The sequence below is a fragment of the Pteropus alecto genome, unplaced genomic scaffold, assembly GCF_000325575.1.
Source record: "Pteropus alecto unplaced genomic scaffold, ASM32557v1 scaffold171, whole genome shotgun sequence".
Taxonomy (NCBI): domain Eukaryota; kingdom Metazoa; phylum Chordata; class Mammalia; order Chiroptera; family Pteropodidae; genus Pteropus; species Pteropus alecto.
The window spans coordinates 7,610,317-7,629,290 of record NW_006431925.1 but is presented as its reverse complement, the minus strand read 5'-3'; positions in this window follow the sequence as shown (position 1 = coordinate 7,629,290).

The following is an 18,974-nucleotide window of genomic DNA, read 5'->3' as shown; positions in this document are numbered from 1 at the left end:
GTGGACAAGTCACTCAATATTTTGTCAGCCTCTGAGTAGTAATACTCAGTAAACATTTCACAGGAAATCTGTAAGGGTCAAGCAAGATAATATATAAAAGAGGTTTGTCAACTAAACTGTTATACAAATATTAGTTTGTAGTAAACACGTTGTTTATATAAGCCCTATCTTATAAAAGAATGTGAAGTATTATATAACTAACTGTTAGTATATAGAGCTGAAAGATGAAAGGCAGGAGGGAGGGGCCAGAAGGGAGAGAGAGAAAGAGAATAAGAGTGTATGAATGAATGAATGAATAAAAGGTGGTTCCAGTTCAGAAGCAGTTATTCCTCTTAGCATGGGCACATGACTACATAGTGAAAAGCTCTTAGATTTTACATAATTTTTGCTAGCAGTATTTTGTGTGGCCCTTGTTGATTTGTATATATACTGTTTCGGTTCCTTTTGGAATGAGAAGGGACACTGTACAGAATGTTTATTGTTTAGGTTATGAAGATGACTTTTATATAATGTTGCAAAATTCAGTGATAATGATAAATGTTTAATAGTAAGTGCTGTCAGTTTATATGTCACTACCGTATGATTGATTTTAGCTTTGGGTCCAAAGCCAACGGTTTTAGCCATATTCTAGTCTAAATCTAAAATTCCTGGGTCATACATTCTTATTATTTAAGTTGGTAGACCTTCTATAGTCATTAAACAGAATTTTATTTTTATATATCTCTGTGTTTTAGGTTGAACGGTGTCTCTTTCTGTGCTTAATTTTAAGCAGTCTGATGCTTTGAAATATAATAGGGAGAATAACAGTAACTACCTTGTAAGGCAGTGGTCCCCAACCTTTTTGGTACCAGGGACCGGTGCTCCTATGAGAATCTAATGCCTGATGATCTGAGGTGGAGCTGAGGTGGTGATGCTAGTGCTGGAGAGTGCTGCAAATAACATGAAACTTCGCTTGCTGGCCTGCTGCTCACCTTCTGCTGTATGGCCCGGTTCCTAACAGGTACTTGTCCGCGGCCTGGGCATTGGGGTCCCCTGTTGTAAGGTGATGGTGAAGATAAAATGAGCTTAAAAAAACTTAGAGTGGTGCCAGGCACAGTTAATGTTAGTGGCTATAGTTATTCTTTATAAATACTTAATGTATATGTGAAAGCACCAAGTGAATGGGTACTTCAACATAAAAATTGTTGAAAAAAATGTTAGGATTTAATTTTGAATAAGTTAATAAAAATAATTTTCCTTAGCTACAACTCAGATTCTATGCTGGTTTCCATCGTGGGAATGGCACTGTACACAGGATATGTCTTCATGCCTCAGCACATCATGGCGATACTGCACTACTTTGAAATTGTACAGTGACCAAGATGTGTCCAGAATCAAGTTTCCTTAGGGAAGAACCACCCTCTGAAGTTGGAATGAGACTTCATCAGATGTCATAAGAAACTCTACTAGATGTCAACATAACCAACCCTGTGAATATAAAGACCAAAATTCATGAGTAGAACAGGAAAATAATCCTGACTCATGTGTTGTGTTCTTTATTTTTAATTTTAAAAGAGGCTCTTGTATAGTAGTTTTTGTCTATTTTAACATTGTAGTCATTTGTACTTTGATATCAGTATTTTCTTAACCTTTGTGACTGTTTAAATATTACCCTCTGAAAGCTTTTCTTAATATAACTAACTTTGAGTACATTTTAATTAATTGCCTTCTATTTCTAAGACCCAAAGTCATTAGTTGGGCTTTACTGTTCTTGCTGTTGTATGGCATATATGTCAGCCTGGATATATTTCTACTCTTGACCAAAGTTTTGTAAGAATTGGGCAGGGGGAGTGGGAGGGAGGATATTTTATTGAGAACTATTTACAAAAGACTTATCTGTAAGTTTGAACTCAGGAGTACAGTTTTAGCCATCTAGACTAACAGCTTCTGCTTTAAGACTATTTTAGTGTTTCTTAACAATGAAAAAGGAAGATCTTGTTAAAATTAAAAATAAGGGACATTTCACCTTTTAAATATTTAATTTTTTTTATATTTATCAAGATGTTTATTAAAGCATGTTTATCAAAATAACAAAGGACTATATAATTTCATTAAATATTTCCCAAAATAGGATAATAGGGTAATGGTCAGGCAAAATATGGCCTTTTACTTAATGAAATATTATGAAATCATGGCAGCGCTGCTTTAGAAGACAATGGTACCATGGAAAGTCTGAAGTATTCATGATATGATATGGTTACATTTTAAACATTTAATTTTCATATGGACTCATTTCCAGAAAACTTTGGTGATGATTCTTGTGATGAAAGGTGGTTAAGTAGCATTATTGTGTAATGCTTAGAATTACCATAGAGTTTTTAATAGAAAACAAATCGGTTTCCTCAGAGGGTCATTATTAACAACGTACTTCCTTATGTTTAGTTTCATGATTGTGCTGCAGATGCATTTGCAGTAAGATATGATGAGATGAATTGTTAAAAACTAGCAAAAAGAAATGTAAACTTGGTTAAAATTCTTTCGCTCTTTGTATTGTTTTTTTAAAATATTTTTATTCCTTACATGTAAAATGACTACCTAATTTTTTGATGTAAATTCATTAAATTCAAAGAGAAAAATCAGCTGGTGTAGTAGTATATTTTTTTCCTTAGTGGTTAAATATTGATCTAGTATTTATGTTTTTTAGTCGACTGCTGTGGACAGATAAGCAGTAAGTATATTTTAACATGTCTCAACGTAAAAGCATTGCTAATTTAAAAAGCCAAGCATAATATGCTCTCCAGAATAAGTTTTGTTATTTTTAAAAAATGTAAGTATTTTTATTCCTAAATTTTAAGGACTAGACTTGTATTTTCTAGTCTAGAGGTAATGAGTAATATATAAAAATTTGGTATTTTTAAACAGTCAGTTTATATTACCACTCTTAGGGAAGGTGAGGTTAATATGTAATTATTTAATTTTTAAGTAGTTAAAAGTAGTTGGATATGGTTAGTCTGAGCTGTATTCATACTATCTCAAGAAAAATAATACATAAATGTGAAATAAATCAGGGAAGCATATTCTCACCAACCGATTTAAGTGTGCCTCTTTGTTAGTAAAGAACAAATGGGGAGATCATTCCAGTTTATCTGTTTACAAGAGGATATTAGACAATTCTCTATGGGTCTCTTAGTTTCTGTATGTCTTGCAAGCAGAAGTACTGACTCATTTTATTCTGGAGTATTTTCCAAGGGTGTTCGTATGATAGAGAATATAGAGAAGAGATAGTGCCCCGCCCAAGAACGAAGAGCAGGTTTGCTTAGAGTCTTGCAGGATAGTCTCTTTCTGGAGCAAAGGGCTCTAATGAAAATTTGGGTTCTATGCTCACGGTTCCTCTCCTGTAACAACCCTCTTCATGTATTAATACCACTTGGCCTTCTTTGCATTGTCCTGTGGGAATTGGGGCTGGGGACCAGAACAAGAAAATGATACTTTGAATATTGCTGTGAGTAATAAAGTCCTTTGTGTCTGACCCTGGAATCTCTTGTCTTCTAGCATCCACAAAGCTGTGCCAGACTAACTTGTTAGCTTGCAAGTAGGGTAAAGTCTCAGACCCTCCACAGTTATGGACAGTTTTGATGATGAGGTTGGGATGCTGACAGAGACATGGTCTGCTGGAACATGAAGGATAAAGACCCCCAAGTCCAGATTGAGAGATGAGACAACTCGCTGGTATCCAATAGTAAGTGCTCTTGCCCAGGTATTGGGTTGGTTAGGGGAATAAGGACTCCCCAGTATCCTACTTGTTAATTAATGATTAGAGGCTGAGCCGTGAGAGGTAGGATTGAAACAAGCTGCCTAACTAAATGGTGCCTTAGTTGTTTACTCTCCCCTGGGCAGGTGGAAGTAGGAATCATGATAATGGGACAGCTCTAAAGATAAAGTGACTGTGGCTGCTAAGCCAAAGAATCCCCCAAAGGAAATAAATGGTGTCAGCAGTGAGGGACGTGTTGCTTCATACAGACCTTTGGGTGGTCTGAAAACATTTGAAGCTTATTAGGGTGAACCCTGAGATGAGTGGCCACTGACACATTGAATACAAAACCTTACATATTGGCTTAGAGCTGCTCTCCCCCTTTGTGTCCCCTTCTCTCTCCTCTTCAACCCTAATTTCAGTTTCATTAAGGAAAAAGATGATTGAGAGACCCAATACACACCCGTCTGAGTATGATGGGGATCTTTTCAGAGGAGGGTTATTCAAACTTTCATGGCTCTGTTGGATATAGCCATCCAAGTCGTCATCCAGTCCTGTGGGAGGAGCAGGCACCATATTCAACTGATGGAGTTTGGGCAATTTCTGCAATGGAGAGAGGAAATTAATGTGACCCTGTTGGGTGACGCCCTTTGGGCCTGTTCAACGTGAAGTCGTAGCTTCCTCTGATAATTGTAAACAGCAGGTCCTTGAATAATTTTGTTCAATGTCATTTCACTATAACGATGAGGAAAAGGATTCCGAGCTGAGGCCACTGTCTGTGTGGAGTTAGCACATTCTCCCCATGTCTGTGTGGGTTTTCTCTGGAGAATCCAGTTTCTTCTCACATCCCAAAGACGTGCACATCAGGTGAACTGGTGTGTCTGAAGTGGTCCCAATATGAATGAGTGTGGGTATGTGTGTGAGTGGCTCTGTGGAAGGGTATCCTGTCCGGGGGTCGGGGGGTGGGGCGGGGGGTCCTGCCTTGTATTCTGAGCTGCCAGCATAGGCTCCGGCCACCTGACCCTGGACTGGAATGGGTGAGTTGGAAAAGAATTATACTTGTTTTTATTCATCTTTCTTAAATGTATGTACAGTTCACATCTATTTAATGTTTGATATTAGAAATGTTCAGATCTTTAGGAGTTTGGTGAGTTTTTGTGAACAGAAGTATGGCATAGGAAATTAACTCATATCAATTGGCCTATGGTAAACTTGCTTTTGTTCTTGTTCTCCCTGAAGCAAAACTGCTGGTTTGGTGGGAACATCAATCCACAGAGATTACCCTAAGTGCCATGGCTGAGTTCACTGACAGTTTGCCTAGGCTTAAACCCAGTAGGGCCCACTGAGCTTGTGCTGCTGTCCAGCCTTAGCACCACCTCTGCAGAGCCAAACATGGGCACAGTCGCTCCATTCACTGTGCAGAACTTAAGGCTGTTCTCACAGCCCTGTCCAGTACTCCCCTCGATAAAATTTGTTGCATTTTATTGACTTCTGGGCAGTAGCTAATGGCTTAGCAGTTTGTTCTGTTCCTTGGAAAACTACAGATTGTTAGGTTAATGACACCTCTCTTTGGGGCTGCAAAATGTGATAAATCACAGCTGTTGATCAGACTGGGTCACTCATGTAGATGCCCATAAGGGCCAGTTCTCTGGTATCGAGCTGATGTTCACATCGAGACATGCCACACATTTCTGCCTGGGTGCATTGTCATACTGGACAAGGTGACACATTCACCATCTTAAGCTCAGTACAAAGTAAAGGACCCTTTTTCTGATGCAGAGGCTACCACTGCAAGTCAGACTTGTGACTGCTACCAAAAGAGGTTTAGTGAGAGGGGTCACATAGCATGGGCCTTCACCCCCATCTCCTTGCTCTTGGCAGATTGAATATATCAGATCTTTGACCTGCTCTCAGGGCTATCCGTTGTGCCTTACTGCTGATGACACTTTTTTCGCTTACAATAAGGTTCAATTTTGGCTTACAATTAGGTTCCAGCCTAATCAGCTAGTTCCAGCCACTCTGTTGTGGCCTTTGAAACTAATCTGTGTCATGTTTTCAGCTTTTTGCACAGTTGATGGCTTGATGATGGTATGCTTTTTATTACAAAAGCTACTCACCAGTGTGCTGATAGTCAAGGTATGTGATGGACATGTCATGCTCCCTATCATTCACAGACATCTGTTGAGTATTGGAATGGCCTCCTCAAAATCAATTCAAATAGATTTTTGATTCTAGCTTCCTCATCTCTTCTTGGTCCACACACTTTAATAAGGCAGTTTGGTCACCGAACGTGGCTGTGCTCAGAAAGGGATTATGTCATTTCAGCCACTTCCTGCTTAATGATCAGGATGATCTATTATTTTAAAATTTGGGCCTTTCTCCCTCACTGTTCCTGCGCATGATGTTTTCTTTTCACTTGTGGTAGCCCCAGACCGGTTAAGTAGGCAGCCCAGCCAAAAGGGGGTCTAAGGCTTTCACACTGGCTCAGCCACCTGGATTCTCTTGTTGGATTGATATAGCATCGTATCATAAGACTGATCACCACTTGCTGAGTAGACTACCTTGTGAGTCACCCAGTGCTTTATGCAGGCCAACATGGGTGGCATGATGAGTTTCTGTAAGTTTTCTAAAATGCCTTATCCCTTTTGCACCTGACTCTTCTGAATGAAAGGTCTGAGGGTGAGTAGAGATTATCGGGAGAAAAGTGAAGTTATAGCTACTGGGTTGGGCAAACTTGTTTTGTAGTGATAGAGAGCAACAGCTCCAACACTTTAGACCCCAAGAGGCGGGGAGGATGGGACTCTAATAACATTTTGTCTTTCAGAGCCACCCTAGATCCTTCCTCGGAAGGAAAATGCCCTGGCGTGGCCCTTCCAAACTGTTGCAAGCACCGTGAAGAGAACTGACTGTCAAACCTGCCATCTCCCTCTCCCACTTCCAGATGTCTCTGACTATGATTTTGATTGCCATTCCCTTTGACCTTATACCTGCCATCTCCCTCTCCCACTTCCAGATGTCTCTATGATTTTGATTGCCATTCCCTTTGACCTTACCAAGAAATCTATCAGATAAAGAGGAGGATAGCCCTAGCTTCTGCGTCTTCCATGCAAAACACCGATTAATACCTCTGGATATCTTCCATTCCAATAGCCATTGTTCAGTCATTCTGGGGGTGAGGGTGGTGGTGATGAATGAATGCCATCTTTCTAGTGGTATGGACAGACAGGACAGTTTGGACTGACAACCCTTAGGCAAAGCCTCCAAAAATAGGAACTAGATTTAATTATTCAAACTGAACGGGGAAACAACTAAGACTGACCATTGGAGGAACTGTCAACCTCTATGCCCTTTGAATGATATAGATACACTTGAGGAAGCAAACAAGTGCAAACATTTTCTTTTCAGGGACATCCTGTGTGCCTCTGGACTTTATTTTTTGTGCAGAAGTCAGGAGTTAACTTGCCTTTCCTGAAAACACCTTTGGGACAATCATAAGAGACCTTTGAGTGTTTAAGGAAACACCACTGATAGATCATGTGGCCCTTCAGATGACTGCAGAGATCTCTGTAAAATGAGGCTTTCTGGAAAGATAACTGATTCATTATTTATGCACTCCTTGTGGGCATTTATCCCTATAACAGGAGTCATCCAATTAGAAGAGATAGTACGAAATTTATTCATGATTTTAGCTGAAGCGATTAATGACACTGCCTTAGTCCTGGAAGGAATTCAGGTTGGCCTCCGCTCATTACCCAAAGTTGTTATGGATGAGAGAATTGCCCTAGACTTCCTTCTCATTGGCCAAGGTGGAGTTTGTGCAATCTCTATAATATCTTTCTGTGTCTGGATTAATACCTCAGGTCAAGTGGAAAGGTAAATACAGAAACTTGAAAAAAGAAAAGAAGCCACTTGGCCTTTTAGGGTAGAGCCTGATGGTTTATGGGATTTGTTAAGTTGGTTCTAGGATTCTGGGCGCCATGATTGAGATCAATATAGGATAGCCTCATTCTGCTGTATGGAGTTCTATTGATAGTAGTAGTCTTAATTAAATGCTGTGTTAGACAAGTTGATTTGGTTCCAGCCTCTGTTAGTCAGATTAATTAGAGTGGCTCCTGGAGTGGCTTAATCATGTGTAGAAATGAGTGTGTTTGGGGAGCGGTTATTATTGGGAAATAGCTCTCTGTGGACTTGTCGTGTTTCTGCATGTCTTGGGAACAGTGGTTCTGATTGTATTTGTTCCAGATTATCTTTTAAATGATGTTTATAAAGGGAACAGCCTTGGAAGATGTAGTGTCTCCTTTTAGAGCGAGGGGTAGGTTTGCTTAGAAACTTGGAATATATAGTGTTTACCACTGGACAAAGGGCAGACATGCTTACTCTCCAGTTTGAAAGGATTTGGGTTCTCTAAACTCAAGGGCTCTCGCCTGTAATGAAGCCTATTGTATGTGTAGTTATCACCTAACTTTGTGTCTCCCTGTGAGAATTAGAGCTTGAGGAACCAGAACAAGAAAATGCTTATACTTCAGCTACTGCTGTTGCTGTGGGCAACGAAGACCTTTGTCTTTTACCCAAGAATCTCATGTCTTCTGTCAGCATCCATGAAACAGTTAATAATAGGCTAACCTGTTAGCTTTCAAGCAGGTTAAAATCTCAGTCCTTTTATATTTCTTTACTGAATTTACCTTGAGCAATAAAATAGTACTATGGTTTAGTTAAAGCATAATTTTTTTCTTAGTTTTTGTTTTTTTGCTTGTCAACTTTCAGTCTTCTGAATATACATAAAGCCTTGCTCTTGTGGCTTTAAAAAAAAATAGTGTACATGGAAACTCTAATTTCCATGATTCTCAAAAATTCACCAGGGTTTTTAAGGGCATATCATATGTTCTTACACAAACATTTTTACAGTCTACTAAGCCTAGTAGGTCAAGCTATTCATGAGAACTATCTGTTGTTTTATTCCCTCATCAATGAGAGAAGGCTAGTTTAGTAGTCCAGATGAGGAAAAGATGGTAACTTGGACCAAGGTGGTTAGCACTGGAGATACGAACAGCAGGGTGTGGTGACTAATTAGATTTAGAGGATGAGATGGGGGAGAGAGTCCAGTTTTTTTTGTTTGAGCACCTTGGTAAGTGGTGACATTCACTAGTACAGGGACTGGGGCAGTGGTGGAAAGATCAGGGTAGGGGTGACCATGCAGGAATTAAGTGGGTCATTGATGATCAAGGACTTTGTGAGCCACGTTAAGGAATATGGACATTATTTTGAGGGTAGTGAGGTGTCATTGAAGAGTTTTAAGTGAGGAAGTGATATCGGATTTGCATTTTAGAAAGATCACCCTGGTTACAATGTTGACCATAGATTGGAGGGACTAAAAACTTTTAAGAAAAACTATTTAGGAGGCTGTTAGAGTAATTCAGGCAATGCATGGTGGCCAAACCTAAGTTTGTTGCAGTGGAGATGAGAAGTGGATAAAATTGAAAGATATCAAGGATGGAAGTCATGGTTGCTGACTAGATTTTTGGCTGACTCATTTGAGTTGTTAGTGGTTCTAGTCATTAAAAATTAATATAAAAAGATGAATGGGTTTGGCATAGGAGAAAATAATTTCAGTTTTTGTTATGTTGAGCTTGATAGTAGTGAAATATTTGAGTGGAGATGTTTAGTAGTGTGGTGAATATGGAGATATAATCAGGAAATGGATTTGAGCTGAAGATATCTATACATATAGATATATAGATAGATATGTAGATAGATATAGACATGTATTATATATACATATGTATATGTATTTGGGAGTCATAGACAGATGATAAATGAAGTCAAAGGATGAAAAGTTCCCAGGAAGAGCATAGAAAGCAGAGGTTTTTAACGTGGAATTATATGCAAAATTATATATAAATTTCCTAAGGTGCTTTCTCATCCCTTTATTCAGATTTTCAAAGTCATAATTGACTTGTAAGGATTAAGAACCATTGTTATAATCACTGTTAAAATGTTTTGAAATGAACATGAATCAATTACTAATTTAAGAAGTCTGTGGTACCATACGATAGATTGGAACATGACAAAATGGGGAGACATCGGCACTGTTTGGATTGATTCCTAATCCAAAATGTTTTTTGGATTAGGAATCAATAAGAAATAGAGTTCCATAACTCCTTATCAAAAACCCTTGGGACTACCAATATTTCAGAATTCTATTTTGGGTGGCTTTAGAAAGGTAAATAATATGTATTATTTAATATGCCCAGTGAGATCCAGGGTGGTATGCAGTTAATCAAATACATTTTTAGGTCTGCATTGAGATAACATGAATATTCACACTAAATGAAATAAATAAAGCTAAAAATAGCTTTACATCAGTCCAGAGAAAGTTTTGCTGACAAATGAGTTTAGCTTAAGCCAGATTATGTTAATAAATAGGTTGCGAATAATTTAAGATTTTTAGAATTTAAAAACATTTTTTGAATTGCAGATAAAGAGATAGTTGATTTGGGCAAAGAGCAAAAATGTCACAAAAGAAGAAATAGGAAATATCCACTAAACATATAAAAAGATATTTAGCTTCACTGGTAATCAAAGAATGCCAATAAAAACAAGATAGCTTTTGTTACCTATCAGATTGGCAGAAGTTGATAATCTACGATCGGCATGGGGAGCTGGGCACCTTCATTGTGGTAAGCGGAATTCTAAGATGGCCCCGTGATCTCTGCCTCTGGTGTTATGTTCTCTACAATCCCCTCCCCTTGAGAGTGGGTAGGACATGTGATTTGCTTCTGTGACAACAGTGAGGGGATGTCACTTCCATGATTTATGTTACCTTTTTTTAAATATATTTTTTAAAAAAAAGTTTAAAAATTTTTTTAGGTGAGGCAACAGATTGCAAATACCTTGTCACCTTACAATCCCTTATTTTTTATTTTTTATGCCTACAGCACCTGGTCTTCTTAGGTGCTCTCCCATCCAAGTACTAACCAAGCCCGACCCTGCTTAGCTTCCAAGATCAGACGAGATCGGGCTATGTTACCTTTTATAAGACTATCTTGGCAGACTGAAGAGAGAGATTCTTTTGCTGGCCTTGAAGAAGCCAAGAGCTATGCAGTGAACTTATTGTGGAGAGGGCCATGTGACAGGGAATTGAGAGTGGCCTCTAAAAGCTGCGGGCAGCCGCTCACGGACATCCATTATGAAGCCAGACCCTCAGTCAAACAGTGACAAGGAAGAGAACTCTTCCCTAGTTGATAGTGTCCAGATGAGAATGCAGCCCAGTTGACGTCTTGACTGTAACCTTGTGAATCCCAGAGTGGAGGACACAGGGAAGCTATGCCTGCACTTTCAGACCACAGAAACTTTATGCTTTTAAGTTTGTGGTAATTTATTATGCAGCAATAAAAGACTAATACCTTCATGCTGGTAGAAGTGTATGTTGTCTCAAACAAGATGTATCAATATTTAAAAACAATCTTATACCAAGCAAACAAAAAATATATATGCCTTTTGACTCAGCAGTTCTACTCTTAGACTATAGACAGTTGTATAAAATTGTATGTTCAAGGATATTAACTGAGATGTGGCTTAAAATAGTAGAAAAATTGATGAATGACTGTCAGTAGAGGTCTGGTTAAATTAGTAGAAAAAGATGAATGACTGTCAGTAGAGGTCTGGTTAAATTATGGTATATCATATTGAGGACTGTTAAGCAACCGTTAAACATGATGTGCACATCTAGTTTTTGTTATGGAGAGACAGCAAGTAATAAATGTTATGTACTAGATACTACAATGGGCCAAAATGCCACCTTTTTTACTGGCAAGGGGCATGATGTATTTTATGTCTGTTATTCAAATGAGCTCGCTCATCTCAAAGCCCAGAATTAGGCAGAATTTCTCTCTTGGTCACAGGCAGACCTGGACCAGGCAGGGCATGGGGAGAAGAGCCAGCCTTGGGAGGAGCAGCCAAAATGATGCTCCTTGTGGGTAGCTGACTCCCAAGAACATAGGCAAATATGGGTCTTGCATTCCCAGTTCTTCGCAAATTTCCATCAGGTTAGTCACTTCGCCTCACCCAGTGGAAAGACGCCAAGCAGTGCATTCAAGCAATTCTTCCATTGGTGGCAACAACATTGGCCTCTGTCTCTGCCCTTTAGGGAGCAGGTGCTGGAGGCAGCCTGTAGGTCTGGCCACAGAGAAGTTAGTCATGGTGGAGACCTGCCTAGAGGGGCACATCTGAGTCCTCCGCCCTTACTCTGGTGGCAGCAAGAGTAACGTGAGGATTGAGAGAGCTGGGCCAGTGTGAGCAGCCTCAAGAGACTTTGATTATCTCTAGAAGAGAGCTCTGGGAAAGAATGGAGCAATTTAGATGTTCAAGGAGATGTGGCCTTACTTTGCAGTTAGAGGAGGTGGGGTCTGGGGACATACACATCTCTGGGCTGACCACTCCCAAATTCTAATGCAGTCCAAACCTTGTTTCTAAATGCCTATCTTGTCTTTCCTCTTATATATTGGATACTCTAATTTCCCCTTCTTGGCCCCTAAGACCTGATCTTGCTTCATCAGTGTTCCCCATCTCCAAAAATGGTTTTCCTAAGCTGAGTTACCCAAACTAGAAACCCAGGATTTACCCTTATTGCTTCCCTTCTTCTCATTACCATTTCCAACCAACCATCAAGTTTTGTTGATTCCAACTGCTAAACCTAAGTTGTCTGATATTTAATTTTAATATTATTTTTTACCCACACTGCCAGTACCCCATTTACTCTTACCTCCCCTGAATCCATTCTTAAAATAGTACTTTTGTTTTGTACTCACAACCCTTAAAAAAATGTGTGTGTGTTTTCCCACATCGAAATCAATTTTCTGTGGCCAGCTGGGCGTCCTACAATTCCATTAAATTTTGACGCTATCTACCTGGAGTTAGCGTCAGATCACACAGGTCAAGGTCCTAGCCCCACTAGGACCTTGACTACCCCCCTAAGACTACCCCCCTCTTCAGATCCAATGGAAAGCCCTGGACCTTCTGTACTTCTGACCTACTAGCTATAACTCAGAGGTTCCCATAACCCCCTCCTCAGGATTGATAGTTTGCTGGAACTCAGGAAGACATTTTACTTTCTGGTTTATTATAAGGAATATTCAGGAAGAGCTAGATGGAAGAGGTGCATAGGGTGAGTATTGGGATGGCACAGAGCTTCCATGCCCTTTCCAAGTGTACCACCTTCCCACCTCAATGTGTTCACCAACCCAGAAGCTCTCCCAACACCACTGTTTAGGGCTTTTATGGAGATTTGGTTCTATAGGCAAGATCGACTAAATCATTTGTCATTGGCAATTAAACTCAATCTCCAGCGAGGATGTGGGGTGGGGTTGAAAGTTCCAACACTTTAATCACATGGTTGGTTTTTCCAGCCCCATCCTGACGCTATCTAGGACCCCATCCGGAGGCCCACCTTAACTTAAACCCAGGTATGGTTGAAAGGGAATTTATGAATAATGAAAAACACTTCTCTTACCTCTATCATTAAGGAAATTCCAAGGGTTTGAGGAGATCTGTGCTGGGAACCCAGGACAGAGACCAAATATGTATTTCTCATTATATCATGACATCTCAATTCTTCATGAAGCACCCAGACTGATCTATGAAAAAACAGATCAGATTACTTCACTTCCCCCTAAAACCCACCTATGGCTTTCTACTGCATTTGGGATAAAGTTCCAAATCTTGAACATTTCCATTAGGCCTAGCTGATCTACCCCTCTCTGCTTCAGAAGCTTTTTGGCATGACTCTCAACCTACTCCCTCTCCCTCCCTGGCCTTCTTTCCACCTCAAAATGTTAACCCAGCCTGTTTCCTGTGCCCTGTAAGTGATTCTTTATTCTTCTTCTAGATTTTCCTCTTGTCTACCAGAACAGATGTCTCTTCCTCAGGAAACCTCTGTGACACTCCAGACCAGGTGAGGGGCCCTGTGACACAAGTATCACTTAGCACAGTTCTAGTGTCTCTTATAAGTTGTCTCCTAGTCAACAAAAACGTTGAGAGTAGATCTTGTATCTTTCTTGTTCTTTCTATTTCTGAAACTATAACTGGGATGAAAAAAATCTACATTTTGAAGAGATGAAAGTTATTTTTTCCCCTAATTTCTATTTCATGAAACTGACCCACATTTTCCCTCCTCTTTAGACTTTTAATAGCAGATTCTATAAGGGATACTTAAAGGCTATACTCTTGAGAAAGCAAGGCCCATTAAAAATAGAAGTAGCTTTATTTTTCCCCTAAGTATAAAAATAGCATGAGCTTATTGTAAAAAATTTCAGGAAAATTGGATGGCACTTATCACATTTTGTTAAAATCATCATCTTAATATTATTATTTTCATCATCTTATTATTATAATAAATATGTGTTACAAGCCTATTATGTGCAAGTGCTTTACGCACAGAATCCTTACACTAGCTCTGCTTACAAATAAGGAAAGCAAGGCTCAGTAACTTTCAGAGGTCACATACTAATAAACGATGTGTGTGTGGGTGTCTGTCTGTGTGCGTGTGATTTGTGCCCACGGCTATGAGGCTGGAAGCTCTGTATGTCTCCCTCTGCTAAGTGGTTCCTAACTGGGATGATCATTTTTGATGGTTCTGATTCAGGAGATCTGCAATGGAGCCTGGACATCTTTACTAGTCAGTTATGCTTTTGTATAATTATAGTTCTAAAATACCAGACAGTCTCCTTTTCTCGATTTAGAGAAAAGTATACACAGACCTCATCATTTCAGTTAGGGAGCCAAGTTGTGCCCATGCAATTGACTTTTGCCAGCAGATTGGCACTAAGCATGGAAGCCCTCCTACATAGATCAACTTGCTAAGCTCTGGGTAAATCCTTCTGTGGTTAAAGCTTCAGTTGGTCTCCAGGGTCCCTTACTTCTCTGCTGCCCACCTTTTTGTCCTAGGGCATTTTGCCTGTGGACTGTGAGCTCCAGGGATCCTCAGGCTGTGGGCTCAAATTGAAGAACAATGAAGGAGAGATCAGAACTGAGTGAAGCAATGTTGGGAAATAGAGAGAGAAGGATGAGGAAAGAGAAGGAAGAAAGAGAAAGTGAAAGTGAGAAGAATCTGACAACTAAAGAAAATATTTTGTGATTATAGAGTAACAAGACTAATTTTTCTTGTGTGCCTGATAATCCATCTCTGAAGGCAGTTTTATTACAGGAGTCCCAAACATGTATTTTAAACAAATGTCACATAAAAGGAAGCAATTGTAATGACCCTTTAGAAGAGAAAGGTTGAACTACTGTCAAGTTGGAAAGAATTTTCATTCTGCGGAATCAAGGTCATTGTTGGCTTTGAGGTTTTGCATTTGGCTACCATTCAAGCCAAAGCCTGACAGCATGAACGACCCTGAGGTGAAATATTAAAGGCTGAAATTGCAGTCAGAATGGAGGTTGGTGTATGCACTTTTAAGAGAAGGCTTTTTCAAATACTCTCTAGCTGCAGAGTGAAGATGCTATTGCAGGAGAATGGCAGCTCAAGAATGCAGGTGCCTGTCTGTTTCAGAGGCACCAGAAGGACCAGCAACCTGATTGTTAGTGCCTATGTATGCTAAAGGAGAACTTGTACTGAATGGAATATTTTGTAATTTCTCTAAATAGCCATTGAATGACCCTAAGTATTCAAATGTCTTCTTACACATAACTGTCAAAAATGTCCTAAAATTGATAAAACCCAGTGTTGACAAGTATGTAGAGAAATGGGGGTTTTCACTCATTATTGGTAGGAGTGGGAATTGGTACAAGTGTTTGGAAGGTAATTTAGTACTATTAAATATTTTATTGTTTGTATCATTTGATCCAGTAGTTACATTTCTATAAACTTATCTTTCAGAAATATTTGCTTGTTTATAAATATAAAGGTACAAGGATATACATTTAGTATTTTTAAAACAATTTTTTGATGGAACAAAACGTATCCAAAAAAATAATAAAATTCACATCTATGATTTGATGAATAATTAAGTAAACATTTATGTCACCAACACTCATGAAGAAAGATAACAATGCCAGTTCCCCAGAAGTGCCTATGTGTCCTTCTCAGTTACAGTCCTACATCTCTCCTGTAGAGATGACCTCTTTCTCTACTCTCATATTTGCTAAAACTGGGCCGTCCAGTATGGTAGCCATGAGCCACATGTGGCTAATAAACACTTGAAATGCAGTCAGTTGGAATTCAGATGTGCTGTAGTGTAAAATTCACACTGGATTATGAACACTTAGTATAAAAAAATGTAAAGTATTTCATTAATAATTTTTAATATTGGTTACATGTTGAAATATATCAGATTAAATAAAACATATATTAATTTCATTTTTTTCCCCTTTGTTTAATGGAACCACTAGAAAACTTGAAATTTCATTTAGAGCTTGCTTCTGTGGCTCACATTTATATTGGTCAGCACAGCTGTACAAGTAACCACTGTCTTGACTTTTGATAATAAATTTAGTCCTTTTTTTTAGATTTTACCACCTGTATATGCACTCATGAATTATTAATTAGTTTTGTTTTGCCTAATTTTGAAATTTATATAGATGGAAAATGCTTTATATATTGCATCTTGTTTCTTTTGCTTATGTTTGTGCAATTAATCCTGCTCTTACATGTAACTGTGATTCATTCATTTTCATTGCTTTATGTAGTATTCCATTTTATAAACATACACTACAATTTGTTTATCCACTCCACTATGGATTGTTGTCTTTTATCAATTTTGAGAAGTTCTTGGCCAGTGGATCTTCAGATATTTCTTTTGCTTTACTTTCTCCCTCCTCTGCTTCTGTGATTCCAATTACCGGTATGTTAGATCATTCGATATTTTTTTTCACAGATCTTTTCTGTTTGTTGTCCCTTATTTTTTTCCTCTTTGTATTTCAGTTTGGATGCTTATATTGATCTATTTTTGGCCCTTGTGATTTTTATCCCCTACTTTGTTTAATCTGTGGTTATACCCATCTCATGAATTCCTTACTTCTGATGCCATATTTTTTTATTTCTGACATTTCCATTAGACTATTTTTTATAGTTTCCATTTTATATTGAAGTCCTTCATTCCTTCTAACATGTTTTTATCTTTCCCACTAGATACTTTAGCATTTTTATCATAGTTATCTTAAAGACCTAGTCTGATAATTTCAACATTTGGGACATTTCTAGGTCTGTTTCTATTGACTATGTACTTTTCTGACCATGGTCACATTTTCTTGTATTTATATATGTCCTGCAGTTCTTAACTGCTTTCTAGGCATTTGATATAAAAGAGTAGTAGAGGCTGAAGTAAATAATGTTTACTTTCAGAAAGGTGCACACTCTTTTGTATATCAGGCTACTAGAGTAGGGATAGAGTCCATCTGATCTATCCTTGAGCTGGGCGTGCACTTTTTTGCAGTTTGGTTTAGTTCACCACTGGCTTGAAATGTTTGGAGATGGGATCTGGACTGTCTCTTTAGCAGGGCCCATGTTCAGGTACTGGTAAGACCCCAGGGCTCTTCTTGTGCTTCACAGCTTATCTATTAGCGTGTGGAGCTATTCGTTCTCTCTCTTTGCTTTACAAATCAGCCGCCACCTTTTAGATTGCTGGCAATTTGTCTTTGTTCTCCATTCCTGCCATCTTTCATACTAATTTTTTTTTTTTTTTTAAAGAGGCTTCCCTGAAACATCAGTCTTTTAGTTAGGAAAAGACTGGAAAGTAACAGTCCACTTGATTATTTACCACTAAAGTTTAGCTAGCAGAAGAAACTACATTTCCAGGACAAATTTTCCCTTTCAGATACTTATCATTAATTCCTTAGCATAAGTACCGTAAAAATGTAATTAAATTCAGTAAGCTTTTATACCTTACCAAAATCTTCTAAAACTTACTATAATTAGCAGTGCAACGAGTTTTGTTTTCTTTTTAATTTGATATGATAGTGGAGGATAATAATATTTTAAATACGAATTCTGGTAAAAAATACTTTCGACTGAAGGAATATCAGGGCAGACATAAATTGTCACTGAGTAATTAGGAATACATGTAAGCTAGTGAGACTTTGACTAATTGATGATAAATCTAACATTTCCAATGGATCGTTTTAGCAGAATACTGTCCAATAATAGTGGACGAAAACAGCGGGAGATTGCAAAGTAAAATATTTTGAACACTTAAAAGTTTTCATGTCATACGCTTCTGAAGCTTCCTGTTTTTGCCTCTACGGAAACCTATAGAAAAATTCAGTTTGATGAAGAAAAAATTTTGATTTGGTGTCAAGATTTGTTCAACTAGCTGAGAATCCAGAGACAACTCTGGATTTACATTTTCTTGTTTCCTTTTCCAAGACTAGACAATTTATCAGATTGATTCTCATTATCCATTGATTTTTAAGAACAATCTCTAACTTCTGACATTTCTAAACAAGACTCATTTGAGAAATATCTGTTATTTTTCATGGGCTTAATAAAACTTTATGCTTTTTCAGCTGTAAAGTTTAGAAAATCAATTCTTTTTTGTGTGCTTGATTCAACTATGTTAAAGACAGTCATCAGATGACATTCATTTTTGACTTTTTGTCTTCTTCAAAGTTTTTCGAAATTACCAAATAAGAACACAGGTAGTTTCACTGATTGAATATGTGTTGTGATCAATATGAAAATGCTGGTTTGTAGATATCTCTAGTTGGTACAATGCTAGGTATAAAGACTTCAGTATACATAAAAATAGAAGCCATTTTTTATGCCCATAAAAATGCAAGTAACTATTCTATAAGAAAAATATAAATTATTTTTATGAATTAAACTACAGCTACTTTTACTTTAGTGCCAACTATGAAGAGATTTTATTCTAACTTTTAAACTGAAATATTTTCAGTCATTCAAAGAAGTAGAAAGAATAATACAAGGAACACTATATACACTTTACCTAGGTTTACTAATTGTTCATAGTTTCTGATAGTTCTAAAAAGTAACAAGACATCTTTTAGTGGTTGAGAATTTTATATATATGTATGTATGTGTATGTATATATATGTATATACATATATAATATATGTATATACATATATAATATATATGTATATGTGTGTAACATGAAGAATGTTTATGTAAAATTATCTGGGTAGCTTTTTTAAAAACTCATGTAATACTTTCCTTGCATAACTTAGTTTCATGAATGAGATACATTTCTGTAATAGATATTAAGTAATAACATAATTTGCTTTTTATTTTACA